Source organism: Podarcis erhardii (assembly GCF_964252035.2).
Source record: "Podarcis erhardii genome assembly, chromosome: 1".
Taxonomy (NCBI): Eukaryota; Metazoa; Chordata; class Lepidosauria; order Squamata; family Lacertidae; genus Podarcis; species Podarcis erhardii.
The window spans coordinates 89,078,182-89,101,869 of record NC_138497.1 but is presented as its reverse complement, the minus strand read 5'-3'; the positions used below and the strand labels follow the sequence as shown (position 1 = coordinate 89,101,869).

The 23,688-nt window shown below is 43.8% G+C and overlaps 2 long non-coding RNA genes across 2 annotated transcripts; one reads left to right on the top strand and one right to left on the bottom strand.

Moving 5' to 3' along the window:
* Window positions 1–3,452: 3,452 nt before the first annotated feature.
* On the bottom strand, window positions 3,453–18,659 carry LOC309337084. Its single transcript, XR_014154107.1, has 4 exons — window positions 18,567–18,659; window positions 18,317–18,479; window positions 11,397–11,480; window positions 3,453–4,821 (listed from the first exon to the last, which is right to left on the bottom strand). It is a non-coding gene; the product is annotated as an uncharacterized lncRNA (long non-coding RNA).
* On the top strand, window positions 6,393–22,747 carry LOC309337061. Its single transcript, XR_014154100.1, has 3 exons — window positions 6,393–6,407; window positions 18,585–18,988; window positions 22,572–22,747. It is a non-coding gene; the product is annotated as an uncharacterized lncRNA (long non-coding RNA).
* Window positions 22,748–23,688: the final 941 nt, after the last annotated feature.

Genomic DNA, 23,688 nt, shown 5'->3' with positions numbered 1-23,688 from the left:
GCATGAGATCCATTATTTTTTATGGTTCAGGGCTAAGACCACAATTTGCTTCATCCAGAGGTGCTGTGTCCTGTTTTTGCTGCATGTATTGAAACAGGAAGGTACCACTCTCCTGGCAAAGCCTCCCTTACCTGTGTTGTGAGCTCTTATTAGAACCCACAGAGTTCTTGCAACATCACACAGAATGCCTGAGATCTCATGAGATTTGGTAAGATCTTACAGGAACTTGCTGGAAGCTGCTGGAAGAGGCAGTAGGGTGGGTAGAACACTTGCAGGGGCATCACCTCTTGGCATTACACTACCTGAGGTGGCTGCCTCATTCTGCCTTATGGGCAAGCCAGCCCTGGCCTCACCTCTGAAAGTAGGGGGAACCAAAGTAGGGACTCCAAGGAGGATCCTCCTTTGTGGACAGGGCAGCTTCATGAGAAAGAACCCCACAATGCACCTGCAGGCATCTTGTGACTCTTTTATCTGCCTGACTTACCAGATTTGGCAAGTAACTTTGTACATAAAATGGCTCAGATGACAGCATGCTGTTTGGGTCATGGTAAGAGATTGCAGGAATTGTTGAATGCTGTCAGTTGGAACTGTGAATTTGAGTGATGACCTTTTTTTGGAAGAGATTATCTGAGGAAGAAGTTCAAAAATTGCCAGACATCAGAAGTCAGAGAACTCTATCGTTTGCAGCACTTTTGCAAGCGACTGAACTAAGGACTTGGCTGTGGACTTTAGAACAGCAAGAACTTTGAAGCAAAGAACCCTCTCTGGGCTCAGAGAGAGAAGACTACTTGTAACATCTGAAAAGACTGTATTTTTGTATATTGGTGTGTGTTAGTGTTGGTCTAGTAAAGACAATTCTGCTAAAACGCTGTTTTCAGTAGTGAGTTTAACTCAGGCATAGGCAAACTCTGCCCTCCAGATGTTTTGGGATTACAACTCCCATCAACCCTAGCTAATAGTACCAGTGGTCAGGGATGATGGGAGTTGTAGTCCCAAAACATCTGGAGGGCCGAGTTTGCCTATGCCTGGTTTAACTACTTGATTGAGCTTCTGTGGCTCATACACCCAATGCCTAAACAAGATTTCCAGCAGAAAAGCTTTATCTCTACTTTTAATTCTTTTCAGAACCTTCTTTCTATCTGTGGTACTACCTCAGCCCACACATTTCTTCTCTGGGCTTTTGACCTGGTGAACACATACTCAAGGTCTGGATTGGGATACAGTTGCCTACACCTTGGCCCAATCCTGACACTTTCTCATTTTTTCACTCCCCGTTTTATATAAGCATGCATTTGCAGGATATTATGATTGAGTAAATGACACTGACAATAGGTTTGCATAGAGGCAAACATTCTCCGAGAAATCAATTGTTGTTTCATACTGGTCAAATTCCTCTTGGATTTGCCTAGACTTTTAAAGTCCAATTTGCAATAAGGAATAGCTATTAGTGAGTCTAGTCATAGCCTGTTTATCTCCTCCTCCTGAGGAAATTTGTCCCACCCATTCAGAGTAGAAACAGGCAGCTCTCCTTGCCCGCCTGCAACATGAGGGAATTGGGTTGTGAGAAGAAGGGTCTAAACACTTTGCATTTATTTTGTCCCAGATAACTCTTTGCCCTGTCATTCACAAGAGCACAGTAGCTGTCATGCTCAGCTGTAAATGACATGTTGAGTTTACTATCTATGTTCCGAGTTAGCATAGAAAATATATAAAAAACAGTGCTCTGTTGATTCTCATAGGTGCAGTAGTGTCCTTTGGTATGTCACCTGAAATTACACAGGAAGGTAAGACTCACCTGTCTCAGTCATCCTTTACATCAAAGGAGTTTTCATAGGACTTTTCTTTTGAAAAGCATGTAAGAATTGATTGTGCATACAAAGACCCATGCAAATTTCCCTCTCGTGCGGTTTTGAAGGGTGGTCCAACCTTCTGGAGAAGTTTTGAGTTTCCATCCTCATTCCACTGATGGAAATGGAGGTCTTCACTAGATTAAAGAGCCTTCCTTCAGTAAAGGGACAACTTCTGCCAGTGGAAGACTAGAAGTGGATATAACCCAATTATTGTAAAAAATAATAATTAAAGAGTGGGGAGTGTCTGAATACAATTTCATGAAATCCACAGTTACAGCTCCCAACCAGCAAATGTTAGCACCTGTTTAAGACAATGGCATGGCCTACTCATGGCTAATGTAAGGACACAAGAAGAGCTTTGCTGGGTCAAAGTCAGGTGGTCCTTCCTGCTAGTCAAACAACCTGTTTCTAATGATGGCCAGCATACATGCAGGGGATGAAGGCAACATTTCCTCTCTGATTGCTTATTCCCAAGCAATTAGTATTGCCTCTGACTGTTGCATTTCCATTTAGCTACTATAACTAACAGTGAAACTTATTGATTTCATAAGTGCATAGGCATGACTGATTTGTTCTGGTCTGATCCGTTTCCTAGGGTAAGGATATAAGAGCAGGAAGATTTTGGGGGTGGGGGTGGGGAGAGAACGCTTGCATTTCCTGGCAGTCTTTGTGAACAGCCTATATGTTATCCTTGGTCTTAACTTGGGACAGATCCATTTCTAGCGCCTTATAAATTTTAACTGGGTGTGGATGGAAAGATGCCCTTTTGAGAACGCAGATTCAAAGTTCCTCAGTTCCTCAGTTCCCATGGAAACTGACTTGGGAATGATTGATGAGGCCACGATATGAAGGGGAGAATCGTAGATCCACCTACAGTATTTTCATGCTTTTCCTCCTCAACTCCAGGGTGTGTTTCAAATAGGTAGATACTGACATTAAGACTGTGCTGACCTCCAAACAATGGCTCCCCCCATAAAGACCCAGGCATATCTTAGAACAGACCTGTCCAACTGGTCGATCGAGATCTACTGGTCGATCGTGGGCTGTCCCTGGTCGATTGCATAATCTCCATTCCCACCCCCCAAAGCTCAACAACTTTGGTCAATCCAATGAGTAGATCACTGCCAGTTTATTTATAGTGGGAGTAGATCGCAGTCTCTTGGAAGTTGGACACCCCTGGCTTAGAACATTCAGGCAACAACATCCCCATGCCATATTTTGCTTTATAGCAACAGAGCAGATATTTCACTGCTCTACCCATTTTATAGACTGGGGGAAAATAAGGCTGAGGCACTGTCCAAAGCCTCTGGTGAATCCATCAGTAAAGTTGTGTTGTTCCTTTTCATTCTTGGTAGGGCTGCTGCTATTTGAGATGGCACTTTAGCAAGATAGCTTGCAGGTGAAGCTTTACCAGTCACAGAGATTCAATGACAGGGAAGTGTCACCTGCTGCATTTCTGCTTGTGTCATAAAAGCACAAGATCCCTACAAGATTTTTTTTTGAATTTGGAGCCAATCTCCCGAGTCCCATTCAAGTAGTGTGTTCATTGCACAACGTTGGGTTGTGCGTCAAGATTGGGGGAGGGAGTGTACAAAGACGAGGTACAGCAACTATCATTTTTATTTATGACTTTAAGTTGATTCCAAGTGAAATTCCAGCCCAGTAGAAAAATGCAGAGAATTGAGAGCATCTTTGACTTAATGGACGTCTTACATTTCACTCTTCCCCTATCTGATATAGGATTGTCACAGGCAAGCCTTAATGGATTTTCCATTCTGTGAATTTTATCTTTCTTCTCTTTCCTTCTTGCTTTCCTTCCTTCACCATGGCTGTAAGATGCTTTATTTATGAATGCCTGAGTTCATAAATGTCAGCATTTCCGTTGCAGTGCTCTAGGATGTTGGCTCTCGCCTCTGCCTGTGGAATTAATTCTGCCTTATCGGATTCATCTCATACATGGACTCTGTGACCGAGAGACATTGGATCCGGCAGTGGTACTTCATCTGCATCAACAATTGCTTATCTCTTTGGGTAATCTCTGAAGGAGTCTTCTCTGCAGTTGAATGGCTTATTTAATTATTAGGATGATTAGGATCTTATATTGGGGGAGGGAGTGTCTGTGCGTGTGCAGATATTTATGTTTCAGGAGTGTCTTTCAGAGCCTGTGAAGAATCTAAAAAGCATCTATGGTGGGAGAAAATAAGTTTTAAGATGATATGCTCAAACGTGCAGCCTGAAGTTTGCATTGGATTGCCCTAGTGGTAAAATGCTGTGATTACCGGTAGTTTCTGATTATATAAGTTCTACCCAGTGCTGTTTTGGAAAGTGTGTGTGTGTGGGGGGGGGACCTGTAGCCCACCCAGCAGGTCTCTCCATCCACACACACCCTGACACTATTCCCATTGCGTGCACACACACACACACACTCCCTCAGGTCATACTCCTCCTCACCCCTTGTCTCTGAACCAGGATGGGTCATTTTTATCCCTTGTCACAGCATGCTGGGCAGGGAGGTTTAAATCTCTGTGCCCAGGGTGCCATGATGGAAGTGAACATCACTGCCTCTTCACCTGATCTGCCCCAACCAGGGAAGGAGAGAGTGTGATCAGGGGAGAGGAAGGATGAGGTATGTGTCTAACAATGGCAAGTGTGTAGGATTATGCCAAGTGTCTTTGTGTGTCTGTATACAAATGAGTGAAAGATGCAAATCAAATGCAGCTCTCACGGTTTGGAAACATTTGCACAGTTCTGAACCATTTGCTTGCCTTGGTTGTAGCCATTAATTGGATGGCTTGTGCCTCCATTCTCTGTAACCCTAAACCACTGTGCCCATCACAAGAGGCAGAAATTAACAGATGGAGCTCATTGCCCCCCCCCCCCATTCTCACCATCACTGCATCTCCATACTAGGGAAAGCTGTGTCCTTTGAATTTCTGCCTATTGGATAGCTGTGAAAAATACAGAAGTGGTTCTGCAAAAGAACAAACGGACAAGATGTCAGTTATACCCTGTTAAATTAATGTTTAAAATCAGGGCACTAAAGCCCATCCCAGGCTTAAGCACTTATATTCTTTGTTTACTTTTGCTGAGATAAGAAATGTAGATAGTGATATTTCTTTCAGAGATGAATCAGTATGAAAATATTTCCCCCCTCGTGTTGCATATGTGTCATCGTGATTCAAGTTTTCAGAATCCCTCTTTCCTCATCTCCTGTTGCTGAAACATTGCCAATTTTCGATGTGATGTTTCCCAGAAAAAGGCTCAGAGAATACTGGTTTTTCCCAGATGGCCTGTCTCCCTTTTTATACTTTTCCTTTCTGTATATTCAGAAGGAATAAAAGTTTACAGTCATGAGATTTCATAGATCCTGTGCTTTGTGATTGTGAGATTATCTCAAATCACTTGCTCCCAAGATGGCCTGGCTGGGACTATTTCAAAAATCCTCATCTTTTTATGTTATCCCCTATATACTCAGTAGGATAAGAGAGCTCTCTGGGATGAATAACTACAGTGGAACTGTAGTTTACCCCCCCACATAACTAGCATTCCCAGCACTATATTTCCCAGGATTCATTTTTTGGGGGTGGGTGGCAGCATGATTTAAATATGCTTTGGGTGTATGGGGTGTACTCAGTCTGCCCACCTCCCTTATCCCCTCTCTTGTTCCCAAGCATGCATAAAAGTTACCTTAAATCTCTGGTTCAGGCTTCTGTGACTTTGACTTGAATTCTTGACCCAGACCCATTATTACTCTCAGTTCTGTTTCCTGGTGGGATACATTAATTTTTTGCCTCTGCTCCAGCACATCTCTGGTCATGACCCTTGGATTTCTCCTCTGAAACCTTTTAGGTGCATTCCTGACTCAGGACCATAGATGTCAACTCCCTGGGCCATGAGCACCCACAAAATTCCCCATGAAGGGGCCGGGCACCCACAAATTTCAGGGCCAGGACCATGCACACTGCATGGCACCCATGGCCCATGACACCCACAGTTGTGGGGCAAAGCTGGCACTCTTGCTCGGGACTTTATAACAGGGACACTTTTTCTACTAGATTGCATACATTTTATGCTAGTTTTTAACTGTCTTGTTAGATTTCCAATTCCCAACTGCCCCCAGCCAGTGGGGACAATGGTTAGAGTGGACAGGTGCTACAAGCCAAAAACCTCTGGGGAGCTGCAACTTTTCACTCCTGCAGTAGAACTTACTCATGTCATGAGGTCATGAGGTCACCCATTATTTTCACCCCCATTCCGTATCATTGGCTATTACATCACACTGCTGCTCAGTGAGTTCCGCATACTCAAGAGAACATTGGGCTAGTGTTTTTTAATCAGCAGAATCCCCTTTCCCATGTCAAATTGCTTTGAAAATTGAGGAGGACCTCCAAAAGTAGACAGTGATATGGCATTAGGGAATTTGCTGCTCAAAGGAGGGAAAGCCAAATGTCCCTGTGGTCACACCCAAGTTAGGTTCTTCTAGATGTTGCAGAGAGGGAAATGAGAACCAAGTGTACATTCAGGGATGCTCGAGGAATAAGATTTCTTTGACTTCAGGTATGAACCAACCCAATCTGTACCTTCTAGGCTAAGGTAAGCATCAAAACAGAATTTATCCTTCAGATTTTAAACTTTTTTCAAATTTTGCAATACAACTCTTGGCTCAGAAAAAGCATACCAAAAATACATTATAAATTGTTATTTTTAGAATAAACAATTTTTAGATAAAATACATCAAAGTCAACTGTGTATTTAAACAGTGTTTTGTGAAAAGATACTGCGTTTGTTTATTTAAAAAGCATTTCTGAGCCTCTTAATACTCAAAAACCTCTATAAATAGTATAAATCTGCAGCCAAGGCAGAAAATGTATGTCATCTCAGTTTTGTGATAAAATAAGTATGTAAATTCAAATGTGCACCCAGAGTTTCTGAATGCAGAAATGGAATGGAAAGGATCTATGGCCCTTTCCTGCTCTCCAATTCTATGATTCTTTGAATGAATTTATGCAAAATTGACAAGGGCCAGAAATAATCTCATCCACCCAACCCTATGTGCAGCTACAATTTTCAAGCATTCAGTGCACATTTAGCGTAACCTCCAGCTTTGCCCTAATCCTGTGGACCAAGTTAAGTCATAAGGATTTCCACCTGCTGAAGATCCATCCCGATGAAGGCAAGCATCAGACGATATTCTCCTAAAGTGAAGTAGCTCTAGAGATTGCCAAGAGGCTCAGAATAGAACAGAGAGAAGCAGCCTGCTAGGTGTGTCGCTACTGCATACTGGGAGGCAGAGCGGCGAGGCAGCAGGGAGATTAGCACCGTAGAGCAGGAGTACTGATTAGCTCCGCCAGTATGTTTGCACCACGCTGACCTCCATGCCACCTCATCTCTCACTCTCTGGTTGAGCAACAGTGACCACCTGCTAGGAAGCTAGTGTAGTAGTGGCCCCATCCCACCAAGAGAGCCACTTCTGGGAGTAGGTCTAACAAGGGGAGTCTGTGGCAAAAGCCCAAAGGCAGGTAGCTTCCTGTTTTATTTGTCCCCCCCGCCCCCCCGGTTAGGTCATCATGTTTATTTTCTTGTTTTCCTTGCTTGGGCTAACAGAGTTTTGTGTTTCTGGTCCTAATTATTCCTCTTATTCCCCATATGTCATCATCAGTGCAAGAAGGGTTTAAAAACACGTCTGTTAATAGCGGTTGTGGGTGGAAACACAGCAGAGTCGCTAAGCTCAAGGTGTTACATGATCAGATTTCTCCTGTGTGTTGTTGATGGAGGTGCTTCCTTTCAGCTTGTGCATTCTTCCAGGTCTGATTGCTGGAAGTGAGAATTGGCTGAGATTCCTGGGCCTAATTAAAGCTTATCCAAATTTAGAGTCCACAAACAACCATCCTTTTCAAATCGCTCATCATTTGCTTTGCTACTTAGCTACACACACAGAGAGAATAATAAATAATAAAATTTTATTTATAACCCCCCTCTCCCCAACCAAAGCCGGGCTCAGGGCGGCTAACAACAATAAAAATAGCACAGTTTACATAAAATCGCAATCAATTAATTAAAATACATTCGAAAATCAATTCAGAATCAAATTAATGGCAACCATTGGGCTACAGTTCTATGAAAATCACAGAAGGAGAGAGGGGGTCAGACTGTGCCTTGGCCAAAGGCCTGGTGGAACAGCTCTGTCTTGCAGGCCCTGCGGAAAGATATCAAGTCACTCAGGGTCCTAGTCTCTTATGACAGAGCATTCCACCAGATTGGGGCCACGGCTAAAAAAGCCCTGGCTCTGATTGAGGCCAGCCTAACCTCCCTGTGGCCTGGGATCTCCAAGATGTTTTTATTTGCAGACCGTAAGGTCCTCCGTGGGACATACCAGGAGAGGCGGTCCCGTAGGTATGAGGGTCCTAGGCCATATAGGGCTTTAAAGGTTAAAACGAGCACCTTAAACCTGATCCTGTACTCCACCGGGAGCCAGTGCAGCTGGTATAGCACCGGGTGACTTCTCAAGATCAATACATTAACCAATATTCCATTAACCAATCTTCTTCTTTGGCGATCACTCGTAGCCGAGTAAGATTGTCTTCCATAAACCTGGTTTTAACAATGAGTCCGTAAGTGACTGCGGAGGCCAATTTTGGATCCACACGTCCTTCCACAGTGGGGACATTGGTTTCCGGGCGGGAGTTGATCACGGTGTGGATTTGCCAATCGTGCCTTCCTCTTAGCACGTTTCTCCCTTGCGTGCTGAGTTTGAGTGTCTTCAAAGCCCATGACACCTTTGGTAAAGGCTGTTCTCCAACTGGAGCGCTCACAGGCCAATGTTTCCCAGTTGTCAGTGTTTATAGTACATTTTTTTACACTCGTTTCAGGGAGGATTAGACATGGAGAATAAGGCTATCAATGGGTACTAGGCACAATGGCTAAATTAAACCTCCAGCATCAGAAGTGCTTTGTCTCTGAGGCCACATCTAAACTATACATTTAAAGCAGTGTCACACTATTTTAAACAGTCACAGACTTCTTCCAAAGAATGCCAAGAACTGTAGTTTGTTAAAGGTGCTGAGATTTGTTAGGAGACCACAGTAACCCTCTCAGAGGTACAATTCTCAGCGGGGTTTAGCAGTCACTGTTTTCCCAGGCAACTCTGGGAATTGCTGATTACATGAAAACATATGATTACAGTTCTCCAAATACTGTACATCTGTAAAGCGGCCTAAATTAAGCAACTGGTATAATAGCACCTGGTCCTAGCTAGTACCACTGACTCCAGATCTGCATTAGAAATGCACAGCCATAACTCCACAATAAAACAAAGTTCTGTTGAAGTCCGATTAGGGAGACTCCACTGCACAAACTGTAATTTACAGAAAATATATATATATATATATATATATATATATATATATATATGAATGAGAAACCCTTGCCAAGACTTTTATGGGTACCACTTTAGATGATCGAGCCAATGCAGTATTTGTTCAGTCAAGGACATTAAATTCTGCTGAACAAATGGGTGGATTGTTAGTGGAGTCTGATGTATTCCAGGGAATGAGAAGCTATAATATTGTTCACTTAAACAGAGGGGAGAAAACCATGTAGTCTGTATTTCTTGATTTGTTTAAAAAAAGGAATATTGTAGATATGGGGGATTCTCAACCACACTCATCCAAAAGAGGTACACCCAACAGTCTAAGGGCCAAACCAGCAATGACATTAATATTATACGTAATATGCCTGTCTTTCATTTTAAATCTGTATCGCTTGAAAAGCAGCAATTAAAAGACGGAAGAATTTCAGCCACCACAAGGGGTATAGGATATGCATGCTGAGCTTTAAATGGTCCCACCCACAGCAGCTTTGCTGCAGTCACTGGGGTAAATGGGATGAGGGACACAAAAATCTACAATTAAATCCCTATTTATAACAAAAATTGCACTTAAATATTTTATCATAAAAATATGCATTTAAAAACTCGTTTTGTTCCATTTCTTGAGCCAAGAACTGTATCACAAAATCCAGAGAATCTGATGGGTAATTAAGTTCTAATCCGCATATTTGTCCCATATTTGTCCCATTTCCCAAGCACTACTGCTTTCATAGGAGGTTAAGCATTGAGACATACTTTCTCTTCATTATTACTTTTGGTCACAGTCCATAGAGAAGGAGGATGGTTTGCAGTATCAGCAGCCCAGCAATTTGAGCATAGCCAAGGGGCCTGCTGGGAAGTTCTGCATCTTGCTTAAGGGCACTGGGTTCACTTGGGATATCAGAAATTCAGCTGCCCAAAGGCACACATCCCTCCTGTTGATACTAGTATAAGGATAGCTGAGAGAATGCTGGCAGCAACATTGACAGTGGAGGAAGGCATGTTTCTTGTTGTAGCTCCCCAAAAGAGTTTCTAGCATCCTATCAAAATGAGGTGGGTGGTATTTCTGTTACCATTGTCTTCCAGCAAGCAGTCTCCTTGTGATTCAGCTTGATACAAATGGTGATGGAATAGACTGATGCCTGTCGCTGCTCTATTTTGCACTTAACTGGTGCTATGCATCCATAGCTCACACACAGAATTCTGTCTGGGTTTCTTGTGGTCCACTTGAGTTCCTCTCTAACTAGGCAGCCCCGACTCTCTGTCTCTGTATCTCTTGCTCTCTCTTATTTGCGATTTGTTGACGTTTCTGCTAGGTGTTTTTTCTTTCTTTCTAGAATTCTGAGGTTTCAGAGTATCGATGCTCCTTCTACACCATTGGAAGATGGGACAGTTAGGCATGCTGTTCTTGTGCATTGCTTATCAAAACAATTACCTGTCAGCTCAGAACATGACTGTCCTCCAGTCAGGTGTGCTGGGTATATGGGGTGCAAGGGGCTTCAGCCCCTTCAATATTTTGAGGCGGGGTGGAGCCCCCCAATATTGAGAGGGCTGCTATCCCCTGCTGCATCGAGTGAGTGCCGTTGTGCTGGGTGGGAGGCTTGGAGAGCTTCCCAGTAGGTGTGATCCAACGGGGAATGGTGTGTTGCACGTGTGATGCACACATAACAGCCCCCCCATGTGGGGCCCAACTTGGCATGCCTGCCTCTAGTAGCCCCAAACAAGCATATTAGAAATAGTGATGGTGAGAAGACTTCAGAGGAGACCATGTAGAGGAGGAGAAAAGACTGCAAAGTCACATCATATAGAGAGAGTATGCCTGCTGGCATGAATGAAAATAACCATGAATCTTGGGGGAAATAAGTGGAATAAAAAGAAGTAGTAGGAACAGTTTGACAAGCTGTCTGGAAAAATAAATGCAAAAATACCACTATAAGGCTACACCGTCTGATTGTACCCTCTCTCTCATAGATGCTATTTTCAATACAGCTTGTATTATCTGACTAAAACTGGATGTTCTATTTTCTGATATGCATAATGGAATTTGTGGGTTTGTTTTGCAAATGAAAGAACTCAGTGCTTGCTATGAATATATTTCAATTTGTGTAGGCAGCTCTGGGCAGCTTATGATTTGCATGGAACATAATGAAACACACATAAATAACATCAACCAACTTCACCTTCTATCCAGCTGACTTTGTATCAACACATCTCAAGGTGTTTTACAGAGTGTTCAAGCACTTTGTCAACAGTCTTCAGAGCAGCTGTGATGGCGGGGAAGAAAAAGTGAAGTTAATTGAATTTAACAACAGTCAAACTCCTGGAATACTGAATATCAAATTCCAGAATGTAGAGGTCAAATTAACTATTCTGTGCTCAGTATGCTTCTGTGGAAACATGTAAGGACAGTGCTGGACTGATTAAAAAGACCTAATTTGAACCAGTAGTTAGAGGGAAGATGTCTAGACAAAGCTCATGATCTCCACTCATTCACCTGCTATTCCATCTAAGTGTATCTTCCCAGGAATGGTTCATACTTTGCCCAATAAGACAAGTTTTACATGCAGTTGGTGAGAGTTTTTTACAAGGCTGAGCTGTAGTTGGCTATCGGACATGTGCCAGAAGCCAAGTTAGGAAATCAAAGGTCAGGACCAAAAGCTCAAGCTAGGAGCCAGAGTCACAGACCAAGGCCAGGAATCAGGACCAAGGAATCAAGGTTAGGAGGAATGCACAGAAGCTCACGAGAGCCAGGATGACGTCTTGCTCAGGCAATCCTAGCCTAAACAGAAACCCTTTTGTAGCCTTCCCTGTCCAGGAGAGTCCAGTGGATAGGAAAACAACCCAAAGCTGGAGCTTGCTTCACTGCCAAGCTGCAGGTTCCAAGCTGCAGGTCTGATAGTTTACCAGATGGATCCGCTGCACACAGAACCAAAACCAGCTGTTCTCACTCCAGGGGCTCCTAACAGCCATCATGCATACAACCACTAGAATGAACCAGGGTCTACATAAGAAGGCACCATTCATGGGACTGTCTGCTCCTCATTTTCTCCAGCACAATTTCTTGTTCCTGCTAGAGCAGTGGTGGGGAACTTTCAGTTCAAAGGCCCAATTAGGCTTGGCATGGGTCCCAAAGCTGTTCCCCTGAAACCACAACTACCTGCTTCACAATCCAACTTCTGTTTCCTATCATTGCAAGGATTTCCACTTGAGAAATAGAACCTTCCCCCTCTCCTGAACACCCTCCTAATATCTGCTCAGGAGGCTTAAAGGAACCCCTGGAACAGATTTAAGTGGTGCATAGGGAGAGGACGGGAGAAGTTGCATTGCACGAGTGGAAATGTATGTGCTGATGGGATGTATTAGTTGGATATCACCCTTGATATTATATAGGGCATAAGCTGAGGAACAGGTATAGGTGTGATTACAAACTAGCAGCTGTAGTAGCTAGAGGCTCCACCCATGGCAGGGGAGAGCATTCGAGTTCACAACTTACTTTTGCACCTCCCTGATTATGCAGCCTACACAATTGGCCAAAAGTATGAAGCCGACCCTTTTAGGAAGTTCTAACTCCCAATCCAGAATAATAATAATAATAATAATAATTTATTATTTGTACCCCGCCCATCTGGCTGGGTTTCCCCAGCCACTCTGAGCGGCTTCCATAAAAACCAGAAATACACTAAAATATCACAGATTAAAAACTTCCCTGTACAGGGCTGACTTGAGATGTCTTCTGAATGTCAGGTAGTTATTTATCGCTTTGACATCTGATGGGAGGGCGTTCCACAGGGCGGGTGCCACTACCGAGAAGGCCCTCTGCCTGGTTCCCTGTAGCCTCGCTTCTCGTAATGAGGGAACCGCCAGAAGGCCCTCGGCGCTGGACCTCAGCGTCCGGGCAGAACGATGGGGGTGGAGACGCTCCTTCAGGTATACTGGGCCGAGGCCGTTTAGGGCTTTAAAGGTCAACACCAGCACTTTGAATTGTGCTCGGAAACGTACTGGGAGCCAATGTAGGTCTTTCAAGACCGGTGTTATGTGGTCTCGGCGGCCGCCCCCAGTCACCAGTCTAGCTGCCACATTCTGGATTAGTTGTAGTTTCCGAGTCACCTTCAAAGGTAGCCCCACGTAGAGCGCATTGCAGTAGTCCAAGCGGGAGATAACTAGAGCATGCACCACTCTGGCGAGACAGTCCGCGGGCAGGTAGGGTCTCAGCCTGCATACCAGGTGGAGTTGGTAGACAGCTGCCCTGGATACAGAATTGACCTGCGCCTCCATGGACAGCTGTGAGTCCAAAATGACTCCCAGGCTGCGCACCTGGTCCTTCAGGGGCACAGTTACCCTATTCAGGACCAGGGAGTCCTCCACACCAGCCCGCCCCCTGTCCCCCCAAAACAGTACTTCTGTCTTGTCAGGATTCAACCTCAATCCATTAGCCGCCATCCATCCTCCAACCGCCTCCAGGCACTCACACAGAACCTTCACCGCCTTCACTGGTTCTGATTTAAAAGAGAGGTAGAGCTGGGTATCATCTGCATATTGATGGACACCCAGTCCAAACCCCCTGATTATCTCTCCCAGCGGCTTCATATAGATGTTAAAAAGCATGGAGGAGAGGACGGAACCCTGAGGCACCCCACAAGTGAGGGCCCAGGGGTCTGAACACTCATCCCCCACCACCACTTTCTGAACACGGCCCAGGAGGAAGGAGCGAAACCACTGTATAACAGTGCCCCCAGCTCCCAGCCCCTCTAGACGGTCCAGAAGGATGTTATGGTCGATTGTATCAAAGGCCGCTGAGAGATCCAGCAGAACTAGGAAACAACTCTCACCTTTGTCCCTAGCTCGCCGGAGATCATCAACCAGTGCGACCAAGGCAGTTTCAGTCCCATGATGAGGCCTGAATCCCGATTGGAAGGGATCCAAATGGTCCGCATCCTCCAGGCGTGCCTGGAGTTGTTCAGCAACCACGCGCTCAATCACCTTGCCCAAGAATGGAAGATTTGAGACTGGGCGATAGTTGGCCATACTGGCCGGGTCTAAAGATGGTTTTTTAAGAAGCGGTTTAATGACCGCCTCTTTCAGCGGATCTGGGAATGTTCCCTCACAGAGGGAAGCATTCACCACCCCGCAGAGCCCATCGCCCAGCCCTTCCCGGCTTGCTTTTATTAGCCAGGATGGGCAAGGATCCAGGAGACAGGTGGTTGGTTTCACGCGTCCAAGCAGCCTGTCCACATCCTCGGGGGTAATGGATTGAAATCGATTCCATGCAACTTGACCAGACAGAGCTCTAGCACTCTCCCGCCCCAGCCCTGCTCCCACGGTGGTGTCTAGCTCCTTCCGAATATGAGTGATTTTATCTGCAAAAAACTTTGCAAAATCGTTGCAGGAGATCTTGGGGTCTTTACAAAGCCCCGGTGGTAAAGGTGGTTCTGTTAAATTCCGAACCACCTGAAAAAGTCTCCTGCTATTATTTTCTGCAGATGCAATAGAGGCGGCGAAGAAAGTCTTCTTCGCCGTCGCTATCGCCACTTGGTAGGCTCGACGTTGAGCTCTAACCTGTGTCCGGTCAGAATAGGTTTTTGTGAGTCCCCACAGAGCGGGAACTGTACTATCACCCGAATTCTACTTTAGAGACCTTCTGCTTCCATGCATGTCATTTAAAGACCCATGTTTAAAGACCCTGTGTAACAAAAATTGTATGGAAACCTGCAGTTACAAATGAATGAATTAAGGTGCCACAACTCCATATATGTCCACATTCATAAATACAACAAAATCCTAAATTCTAACTGCAGAAGAGGGAATTAATATGACTTAATTATAAGGGGGAAGGTTGAGGGATTCAGCAGGATACAGTTTGAGTTATCTAGTATCTCCTTTATTCCTCATTTGTTGTATTCCACAGTCATCAGCAAGATGGTTTTCTTCTTGATAAGAATTAACTGCTGCCTGCAATGGTTTGTATAGGTCATCTTGATAAATTGGCCAATGTGAGGAAGTAGCAAAGTTAACTCTCCCAGATAAAAATAGCTCTGAACTCCTTATCCTCTGTTATTGCTGATGCCTTTCCTTTTCCTCTGATGCAATCAAATCAACATTGCATGAAAAACCTAAAAATAAAGTCCCTTTTATATAAAAATCAAGTGTGAGATGCTCATGGTCCCTTAGCAACCTGCTAAAAGCTAACCAGAGATTCTTGTTATCAGCAAAAAAGAAATTCCACATCAATGTGGTAGAAGCACAAAGTTATAAACAACTTGGCTTACTCTCCATTAAGTATGAAGTATTGCATCTCCAATCTACCATCATTCTTCAGGCACAAGTCTTATCTGGCATGCAGTACATGAGTGTCACAGAGCACATGAGACACCAGTTATTGGCAACCAGTGACCATAGTTAAGAAGCTCAACCACCTCTCTGTCTTTTACACTGTCATGGAAGGCACAGAGGATGCACACCAAGCAGGCAGCTAAACAAAAACTTTATTGTGTCCTTATATAAGAACAGAACTGCTCAAGAAACCTCTGACTCAACTTGTACAACTAAGTCCACTGCCATTTAGTGACGAAACTATAGAGAATAACACGATCCACACACAACTCCAATTTCTTTGGACCATTTTTCACTAAAACTCACAGGATTATTTTGGAGAAGGTTTCTTTCTCTCAGCCTAACACACCTGACAGGGTTATTGTATGGCTAAATGTCACCTTGAACTCCTTAGAGGAAGGCCTGCATTCAAATTAGATATTATATTTTAAGGCATGAACTGTAAATTGCAATAGGGGCACAAACATGATTCTCCCCATTGGAGAAATCATTTAATTTCCTCATGGTTTATTTCTAATGGATCAACTTATGCGAGGATCAATTTACCTGACTAAGAGAAGAAACATCTCCCTTAAATTGACAAAGGCATATTTTGTTTAACAGAGCACTGGGAATGAATAAATGGTTGTTGACCTTCTCTGTATCCTAATACCACCAAAGTGAGTCCTCTGTTGAGTTTCAAGAAAGAAGGAATGATTCTAGGAATGAAAACATCTCAGAATTCTTGGCAGAAAAGAAACTCTTGTGTATCTATGGGAAGCCAATGGGAATGCAACAAACCACATCATCATGGAGCATATTTACTTAGTATTTGTATTGTTACACTCACTCCATTTCTCAGAGCGGCAGGCAGTTCCAGGGGGTCCAGCACTTATCCAAGTTTTGGGGTTTTTTGGAAAATGATAACTGGAGCCTCATGGTTTTTTGTAATGTTTGTGTTTCTTGTCAGTTATACATATTGATGAGCATAGGTGGAGACACAACTCGAAACATTGCAATGGATAGCAGCCAAATAAACTGCAACTGCATTTGATCTCCACAGAAGTCTAATGTTAGCTTACAGAGCTCCAAATGCTCAGCTTTGACTCTCTCCAGAAACTGCAGTCAGTCTTCCCCCAAATGCTTCTATTGCTTCGACGCGGGTGGCGCTGTGGGTTAAACCACAGAGCCTAGGACTTGCCGATCAGAAGGTCGGTGGTTCAAATTCCTGCGATGGGGTGAGCTCCCGTTGCTCGGTCCCTGCTCCTGCCAACCTAGCAGCTCGAAAGCACGTCAAAGTGCAAGTAGATAAATAGGTACCGCTCCGGCGGGAAGGTAAACGGCGTTTCCGTGCACTGCTTTGGTTCACCAGAAGCGGCTTAGTCATACTGGCCACATGACCCAGAAACTGTACTCTGGCTCCCTCGGCCAATAAAGCGAGATGAGCGCTGCAATCCCAGAGTCAGTCATGACTGGACCTAATGGTCAGGGGTCCCTTTACCTTTTACTCAGACTTGCCTCTCCCTTGGACTGGAGAGAGAGGAGAAAAAGGATGAGTCATCTTCACCAACCTTCTCCTAGCCTAGGGCCATTAGTATAATTTCCCTAACAGAAGATGTGCCAGACTATCAAAGTCATTCTGGCTTCATTAAGCCACTTTTGTCCAAATCTACATTTTATACAACATAAAATTGTTGAAATAACACAGGTGTAGCTCCTATTCTTCTCTCCTTCATCTGTGGAGGTGGACCAACCCATAGGATTCTGCAAACAAATGAGGCATGCAAAGCACAAGACTTTCAACAAGCAATTGTTGAAAGTTTATTAAAGGTGCTCTTTTAATATCCTCACTTAATGAACATTGCTTAAAAAGATGTCTATTGGCAGAAAACATTTTAGGATATGTTTGAAGCTCCACTTCAACATACAATAAAGTTGAAACAGCATTTGCACAATATTTTAAGACAACAGTACATATTAGTTTTAGAAAGTTCGAATTTATGAGGTTAGGTATATCGTTGCCAATGGCTATTAGGTAAGGCAAATGAAGGCATGGAGACTCATACTAAGACAGAGTCTCCAAAAACCTGAAAACTGCTGGAAGACAATCACACTCAACAGGAAACTCAACTTGGAAAGGTTGGATGGAGGGGAAATATTGTTCATCATCCTAATTGTCCCTATGACTATTAACCTGATTTTGGCGAAATAAGAATTCCTAGATAGCGTCAAAGAATGAAGAATGTCTAGCTCACTACAGATAGTGAGCTAGAAGCAGTGATGTGCCTTTTGGGTGAAGTTTATCCATTTCTCCAAAATAGCATGGGTTAAGCGCTGTGTGCAGCCACCCCCAGCCTCCACAGCCCAGAAAATGCCAGCCTCACTCTGTATCTGGCCCTGGATCAGTTTTGGGGTAGGCCTAAAGTTTAATTAGCTTTAAAAAAAAAATAAAAATAAAAAGCAGATTAAACATACAGTTGGGAAGGGACAAAATGAGGAGGTGCTGCATCTCCACCCCACCTCAACCAAGATCACAGGGGTTCTGTGGGGTGCTTTTCTGCAAGCTTCTTCCTTTCAGGGAAGGCACTTGGAAAAAGCAGCACACAGGGTTGAATTCTCTGCTGACCAGCCATCTTACAGGATTGAGTCATTGAGTAGAGAATTCAATCCTGCTGGGTGCTGCTTTGCAAGGGCCTGCTTTGCAGGCAAGGAGCTTGCAAAGCAGATCTCTGCAGCTTCTCCTTCTTCTTGCACACCCTTCCTTTCCAACCTTCTTCTCACCGTTCCTTACCTCCTTCCCATTTCATGTCCTGGCCTGCTCTGAGCAGCTGGATCTGTCCAGGGGTGATCCAAGGTTGTTCTCATCCGGCTTGAGTGAAACCTCGATTCCTACAAATCAGCCCAATTTGATTTGGGCTTCAGCTGAATCCAGTGCACAGCCTTCGCATGGGACACTACAAATGGCAGGGGTGAGAAATAACTGGTGAAGACCATGCATTTCCTTCTGGCTAATAAAGAGAAAGTAGGAACAGGACATAGACCTTAATCTATCCTTCCAGGGTATATCAAGTCCGAAGGCAGAATGGTGGTATTCTGTGGCCATCTCCAATATTTCTAAGGCTGCAGAAAACAAGAAGTGATGTACCATGAGACGGGCCATTATGATGTAGCACTGCAGGCAGAGTCACTCATATGTCATAATTGATAGGTGACTTGTGGGCCCAAGTCAAGCTTATCTTCAATGCAACACTCCAAGCAGATCATCACCAGCTGATCTAGAAAGGCATCTTGCTCCACCTGGAGCAGAAATCTGCCACACAGATGTAAGAAAAGGAGAAGATGTCAAGATTCCGACGATATCACAGACATCGCAGCAAGAAAGGTGGTTGCCGTAAAGGGAAAGGACGTGGTAGGAAGCGAGGCAGGACAAAAAAAGGTGGTCGTGGAGGCAAAAAGAGAACAGGTGATAATTTAGTAGTTATCTTACATTCTGTACTGCAGTATGTATCCGTCCAGAAGGGAATAACATGTTGATGACATGCACATTCCTTTAGAACTCTGCCAACTCTCAATCCAAGAGATGACTTTATGTCAAATGGTCTTCTGTCAACCAGTAAAGGAAGGGCAAGCCAATTATGTGCCCTCTGGTACCTCCAGCCCCTATCAACTGCAGTCAGCATGGCCCATGATCTGGGATGATCGGAGTTGTAGTGAGCGGCAGAGCAAGTTGATCGGGTGCCTGGGGCAGCGTGCATGCCCTGCACCCAGGGAAGGGGGCCAGCCACTCACATGGGCGGGGCCAGCTGACCGTGGGGCGGGGCAAGCCAGGGCAGGACGCTCCACAAGGCCTCTGAGTCTGCCTGCCTCCTCCCACTCAGCCGCCCTACAGCTGAGGGGGGTGGCGGCGGGCGAACTGTTTGCAGGCCCTGCGGTGAGTGCCACCCGGCATTTTGCCACACCCCTCAGTGGTGACACCCGGGATGATCCGGCCCCACCGCACCCCTTCCTCCGCCCCTGGTTGTAGCCCAAACACTTCTGGAGGACACCATGTTGGCTACCCTTGCAAGTAGAGTGTTTCAGCTGAAAAGAAGAAATGTGTTACATGTGACATATGCACTTTCATAGGGTTAGAATCAAATATTTAGGGAGGAAACAAGGAATAAGTGAAATTTGCTTAGCTCTTCACCCTCTTTCTGCCCACTAGCTTGAAATTCAGTGACTTTTTTTTAATCTTTGTGCAGATACATCTGTTCTAAAGTCTTATGCAGACACATAATAGGGTTTGTTTTTTTTGGGGGGGGTGTTAGCTTTGACATTCCTGTACACCTATGGGGTTTGCAGTGGGCAGCCCCTTGTTGCATCCTGGAAAAAAAGTTTCTATGTGAAATCTGTGTGTATGTTTGTGTGTGTTATCTGCTTACCATATTAGCCTAACCTTTGAAAAAACCATGATCACATCGTTTATTAACTGAAACAAACAAACAAACAAGCTGATCATTCCCATCATTAAAGGAGGTTCCATGGTTAATTTTGCTCAGGAGCCGATGTAGCTTCCCTCTCCTCCTCAGGGTTAGTCACACATGATCTTGCTAGGCTGTCTTAGCTCAGCCTTCCCAAACCTGGTACATGCAAGCTGTAGCCACTGAAATAACATCAAAATCTGGAAGGCAGCAAGTTTAGTGAGGCTGTTCTAGGGCACCCAGCAACTTCCTCATGCATTGCCTTCTGGGGCTTGGCTACACTCCTACTGCTGCTAAAGGTACCCATGTTTTGGGGGGCTGGAGGATGCTAAGATGGTTAGATGTCTAAAAGTGACCCAGCTGGCACCAGCACACAGTGTAATTGTGCAAATCCTGAGGCCCTAGCAAAGCCCGTCATTGGTGACAATGGGCTTGGTGGAGCCTCAACACAGAGGGGAATGTAAGATCTGCACAGCTGGGGGTTTCTTGCCACCATTTTACCTCTTTAAGAATTGCTCGAATGTTTGCTTTGTATGACATTGATGTGCAAAACATGGAGGTGTGATAGAAGTGACTAGAAGAGTGCTTCGTACAAAGGGCTGCTCTTTCCCATGCTCAGCTTCCCCAGGTTGCAGGATTTCAGTGCCTAAATACAAAATGATGCACATACACCTCTACTGGTTATGGCACTGTCCATCCCCACAACACAAAGTGACACAGTCCATTCTGCCAATTTATCCAATTGGTACCCTTGGGCATATAGTTTTGATTCACCAGGAGACACCCACTAATGGTGAAAGAGGGGTGGTGATTTTTCCCATTTCCCCTTCCTTCCTCTAGCCCCTGGAGCCCATAAAAATCTGTTCTGAAGCTTCTCCTCACCATCTAAGTTGCCTCCCCTTCTCCTCCATTAGTAGGGGAGCACTAGGATGAGGTTCTGGATTCCACCACAGGCCTCAGTATATGTCTGTTGAGTTGAGATTGTGCTGGAGGAGTTGTGTGGTGATGGCTTTGACATGTTCACTTAAAGATGTGGTAAATCAGGTTGCTGAGTGTAAAAAAAATCTAGCTATAACCATAAAAAGAAATCACCAGCAACTACAAATGAAGCATTTGATTTGATAAGTTTTTGATACAGATTTCTTACATCCATGCTCTTTAATTACTTAAATTGTAGTTAAACTATAAGGCTTTCAGTGACAAAACATGCATTTTTGCTAAAATTGCTGTTACCTGTCTCCTGATCATATTATGGAAGGAAGGAAGGAAGGAAGGAAGGAAGGAAGGAAGGAAGGAAGGAAGGGAGGGAGGATCACTTTATGAGCATTGCAATATGGGTGTTTATTTTATTATATATATTTTTTATTATATATTATATTTATATATATTTATTATATATTTATATGCAGCCTTTCTAAATTAGGTCCACCCAACGTAGCCAATAAGAGATAAGCATAGAAATAAAATAAAGTCATCTTTATTTAATTGATTTACATTTTTTTTAAATGCTCCACTTTTCCCCTCCAAGAAAAAGTTATTTGAAGTGGCTTTATCAAAATATAAACAGGAACACACAAATAAGAATAATTCATCATAAAAAAATGGTTTTCTGACTAAAAGCAACATCATGGAACAAGGAGACAAAAGAGCCAATACCAACAATTAGCCAGTTATAGGAAGCAAAAAAACAGATCCGAGATATTATTTAAAAAGAAATATATATTCTGTTGCCAGCAGGACACAAAAAAGGAGGCTGATTGACACCTCTTAGGTGGGGTGCTACCACAGAGAAAGCACATCTTAAGGCACATTCACATAGGAAGAGATGGTTTTTTTAGTACCTTGGTCCCAAGCTTTCCAGAGGCCAGAACCAGCACTTTGAATTGCACCCAGAAATGAACTGGCAGCCAGTGCAGTCCAGAAAATATATGTTTCCTGTGATCCCAACACTTTGCCCCAGCAAAAGTATCCTGCGCCAACTGATGTTTCCCAGTGGTTTTCAAAGGCAGCCCCACATAAGATGCACGGCAGCAGCCCAATCAAAATGTAACTAATGCATGTAAGACCAGGGTGCATTCTGACGAAATCAAGACAAGCAGGGGAATTTCAAAATTTTAAAAAATGTAAGAAACCAAAAATACATTAAAATCAGGGGTGGGTTTTTTGTTCAATCAGAACTCACTGGAACTCAGTACCAGCACCTCTCAGGTGGGCATCATTGCCATTATAAGAGAACAAGGGAGGCATTCATGTTGAGTTCTGGCACCTCTTTTTCTAGAAAAATAGCACTAATTAAAATAAAATTCTGCTGGTATCTCCGCAGCAATAAAACACCAACAAAATGGCAGCATGATTAATAAACTAAGTTGAAAGTGACGAGAAGTTGTTTGGTTTTCAAAGCTTTCTTAAATCCTGTTATTGAGAGTGTCATCTTGGGGGAGAGTTCCATAAGGAAGAGGCCACTACTGAGAAGACTCTGCAAATTAACATGGGCTGGTTTTTTTCCTTTTTTTAAAAAAAAAAAAGAATGGTGGATCAGGACCATGAATGTACTGACGTTTCTCATTGTTCTTTCTTGCCTTCAAGGCCGTCACCACTACAGGAGGTGTGTGCTATACTAACTGGACCAGTTTGGAACAAAGGAGTCCTAGCAATGAAATCACTGACTGAGCAGAACTGACATCTTTCTCCAAACAAGTCATCAGCGTATAGGGTCAGGAAATGTTAGAAAACGTTTCCAATTAAACCTACCTGGGCTGGAATTTCTGCAGCATCTTTATGTGTTACTTATAAGTCTTTTCCTTATCTTTGTAAGTGATTTTAGGAGTCATGTGCCGGCTCTGACCCAGTGGAACTGTTTTATGGCGTTTTGACAGATCCATGCCGTAATTAAAGCCACAATCTCCAAATTTACCTAACTCACAGTTTCTGAAATAATGCACAAACCAAAACACAGCCATTGTTTAAATTTACCCATAGAATTTTGCAATGCAGTTCTCCGGCCAAGTAATGTGTGTGCATAAAGAATGAATTTATTAGTGAACATAACATGCAAACTGTGTTCTATTATGGGAAACTGTTTGCAGAAATGTATATATTAGGCATACAAATTATGGACAAACATGGTTATAATAAGAGATCTTCACACTAAAATGCTGCTGAATTTTCAGGAGAATTTTTTTTAAAAGTTGGCAAACTGTAGTGGAAATGTGAAGAACTGAAGAGTGGGAAAATTAGAAACTGAGAGAAACCAAAACTGGCAGATCCACACATCCCTAAAGCTAACAAACCTGCCTCTCATGTTTCATTAACATAGTATCAGAACACTTGAGGAGGGCTATTGTCCCACCGAAAGTTATGAATCTTGAGTTAGTCACAACCACTAGTTTCATTGGTTCCAAAAAAAAGTCATGACCAATGCTGCATGAGCAAGAGGGGAATCCCAACCCCTAAAGCATCTGAGCCCCAGCGGCTTAGGCAGCTATGCACAGAAAGAGTAATCTCTACCCTTTTATTTGTTAATTTGTTTTATTGATGCATCATCTAAAACTCGTTACAGATAAGTAGCCGTGTTGGTCTGCCATGGTCAAAACAAAATAAAAAAATAAAAAAATTCCTTCCAGTAGCACCTTAAAGACCAGCTAAGTTAGTTCTTGGTATGAGCTTTCGTGTGCATGCACACTTCTTCAGATACAGTAAAACA